Raw genomic sequence first — 3,804 nt, forward strand, 5'->3', positions numbered from 1 at the left:
AGGAATGTTGAATTATTCTCACAGTGCCCAGAAAAACTAATTTTCTCAATACTTCTCTAAGTCCAGCTTCAAAAGCTTATTTATTTATTGGTAATAGTTGTAAGGCCTAGCAGAGTGTTTTTTTGAGTAATCTTGGTGAGTTGTGCGGCCTGAAAGTAACGTGCCTTTCTGTGCTCCAGGCTCACTGTCCAGTGCTGCATTTCTATGGAATTTGCTTTGAGATTTTCTTAGCAGTAATAATTATATAAGAAAGTGAACAGATCAGCACTCTAATTCCATAGTCTATGACACTCTTGTCTTCAGCAGCGCTAACTAGTGTCACTTGTCTTGACACAACTATATTCTCTCCCAGCACATGCATTTGATCAAAAAGAGCCATCAAGTGTATCCAGAGGGACTGCTGAACTGGTGCATTTCACATAGGTAAGAGAATTTCTCTCTCTCTCTCTCTCTTTTTTTTCGATGACACAAGACAGAAAATATATGGATGACAAGCCTGAGGCCATGAGAAATTCATGATCTGGAACTTTTAATCTTGACTAACACTTATAATGGGAGTTAAAATAGTGAGTCTAGGTTTCTTTAGTGCCTGGAGAGTTGTTATTAAAACAAAAAAGCAGAGGTACAAGACAATTGTATTAATAAATATCTATTAACTGTATTAATAAATATAATCATTTTAAGAACAAACATTAACTTGGAGTTTTCTTGCATGATATTAAAAGATAACCAGGAAATCTTAAAATTCATTTAAAAGTTCATGGGAAAAATAAAGTCTTATACTTCAACTATTAAGAACTGTATAGAAAATATTACTTTAATTAAAGTTTTCCACTGATCAGCTACTCATAACTATGGCCACATGAAAGTTGGAAACGTGCTTAGCTATGTCTGCAACAAACGCTATATTGTTTATATGACAAGTTCAAAGTTTAAGCGAGTATGAATTGCTTAGTAAGGACAGAAGATGAATAACTGTTCACAATACTTAAATTCCCTGACGGTAAGAAATAGTGTATTTTTTAATATCCAGGAGAAATATTGCTAGATTGTTTCTTTGCCAGTGTCATTCTGAGAAGACTTGTCCAAAAAGAAGTCTTTTATGTGTTGTTTTAAAGTCAGTAGGGCTTGGGTTTGACTTGTGTTTGGTAAGTGTTACATTAATAGTGTTCAGATGCGGGAATGCAGCTTGTTCATACAGCAAGGAAAAGTGTCATTTTTACCTACATGCTTTAAAAATGTCAGTAAAACATAATTACATTGCCACTGCAGGGGAAATATCTTAAGCTAGCACACTTTATTTTGATGGAAATGTTACTATTTGGGAATCAAACTTCCATGCAAAACTTTGGATACTGAATTAAATATACGACTAGGAGATGCTGGAGAAAAATGTTTGTTTTGAAATGCCTTGATTTTTGTCTTGGGATTTGTTTGCAGGATTGGGGGAAAGGATTTTTTCTCGCATATAAGCTGTGTGTTTAAAGACATGAAACTTATGTTTGCACTTCTGAAATATTTTGCCTCTTTAAACTTATTTCACTATACAAGTTACTTTCTTTTCCTCAAATGTCACCACAGGCTGAGTAGTTCTGTTGCTGAAGCCACAGTTACTGGTATGGTGATTGTTTATTGCCATTTTATTCTCATGTTTCACTGCTGCCTGTTGCCTTCTTTTGGCTCCATCCCGTTTTCTCTGTCCTGTTGGTGTGCACCCTGCATGACAGTAGAGGTAGAGGGCTCTGGGCTCAAAGTCACGCACAGTGAATTAACCGTGGAATTGCAAGGAGAGGGTAGAGGACTTGGAGTGCTGAGCTGTGACTCAGTAATGCTAAGCTGTGTCCCTCCCCGACAGAGGCAGACCAGACTACCATAATATACGCTCATAGGGGACAACCTGCATCCTGAGATAACTTGTGCACAGGCAGGCTGAAGTGCTCTCCAAAGTCCCTAATGAAATCATCTGGGTCCCACATGACTCAGAAAAAATCCTCCTGCTTTTAATAATGGCACTGGCAGACTGGTTCTGGTGAATCCTCTTGTAGTTTATTGGAGACATTTCTGCCTCCAGCTGTCTACCCAGCCCTTCTGCTCAAGGTCACTCTTGCTGTAGCAGAGCTACAGAAGAGCGTGTTGCAGTTCATGATGTAGCATATTGGTGCAAACTGTCTTCCTTCATCCACTCCAGTAGCCAGAGCATGCCATGTCTTCTTCTGCTGTCCCTGGTCTGCCGTGGGCTAAAGAGCTGGAATCAGGAAAGGCTTTAAATAGCTGTAATTATTTATTTCAGGGCAAATGAATCACAGCCTGAAGCTGCATGATCAGGATTTTTGGTGTACGAGGAGTGTTTGGCTGGTTTGTTTTTCACTGAGCTTTTTAAGTGTCTGGCACTGCAATTTTATGTTCCCTTAATGCCGTTTTTCCATGAATTTTGTACACACATGTATGCACAGTAAGTGTGCGCATGACTAGACAAACTTCATTGTGTGAAATCTTGATTCCTAAGAATTAAAAGCACAAACTGAATGCATTTGGAATTATATTGGTCCTTAGTGACTCTTTCAGTTTTGAACTGTTCTTTCTGTGAAGCAGAATGCTTTCTTTTTTTCTGTGCTTTCTTTGAAACTTTCTAATTCAGACATTTAATCTGTGGTGTTTTTTCTGCCTGGTGGTTTAGTCTTGCCTTTTTGCGGCTTTTGTTGATTATTCCTTTGTGCCCTAGTTTTCCATAGAAGTTAAAAACGTATTATTTCTTTTAATTTGATTCTCTTGTTCCTTTTTTTTTTTTTCCCGCTGCTAGTTGTTGGCAATTCCAAATAACCCTAAAGTCACTGTTAATGCAGTTCATGATGGGATTTAGCTGAGGTAATTGTCCAGATTTTACTGGTAATGTGCAGTTGACTCATGGCAGAAAGGTAACTAAGTTACTGGCCCAGTGGCTTCTGGAAAGTTACCTCTCTTACGGTGTATGTCGCTACGGCTTAGAAGCTAGACCTTTGCTTCAGAGCATTGCATGTTCATCTCGGTTTTTTTAATTAAATGTCAGGATCTCAGTTCCAAAGATCAAAATGATTCTTTCAAGTCCCGTCAGGAAGGAGGCAGAGGGTGTGTTTGTGTTTTCTCTCTTGATGAGATAAGGTTGCCTTTTCATCTAAATGTTAAGACTTTTCATCCCTGGCTTTGAAGACACAAATAAAAAGCAGAGGATGAAACTGTTTAGATGTAAAGAGATTTTTGATCAGGCAGTTGTTAAAATAACGGGATTGAAGAGGATTGCTTACTTCCAGAACACTTTAAAATATTGTATACATGTTCTGCTGAGGTTTTTTTTTTAGACTAATGAAATTAAATATATCAAAGATGATATTTTCTTAACAGCTAAAACTTTAAGTAAGAACAGTGTTTAAAAACATCTCAGCCCATCAGATGCACTTCCTAAAGTATAATCAAGTTTGTGAGCTCTTTAGCAGTCTCTGGGCAGGAATGGGCAAGGTCTGGCTTGCGCTCTGTGTGCTGCCCATAAAGGGACTCCTGGTAATCCCAGTATCGCTGGCAAACTCGCAGGTCAAAGACGAGGAGGATTTTGCTCTGGGAGAAGAGGGGACTGCAACTCTGCCACTTTCCGCTTTCCTTTAGGCATCTGTTGCTATGGCAACCCCGGAGGCTGCTGCCGGAGCAGCGCGGATTTTCCCCTCCGTCCCGCCGCAGCGGGGCCGGGAAGGGGCCGGGAAAGGGCCGGGCGCCCCCGCCCGGATCCCCCGGGCCCTGCTTGGAGCCGGTGCCCCCTTTCCCCGCCGGCGGCAC

The sequence above is a fragment of the Apteryx rowi genome, unplaced genomic scaffold (genome assembly GCF_003343035.1).
Source record: "Apteryx rowi isolate R43461 unplaced genomic scaffold, aptRow1 scaffold_29, whole genome shotgun sequence".
In the NCBI taxonomy this organism is placed as follows: domain Eukaryota; kingdom Metazoa; phylum Chordata; class Aves; order Apterygiformes; family Apterygidae; genus Apteryx; species Apteryx rowi.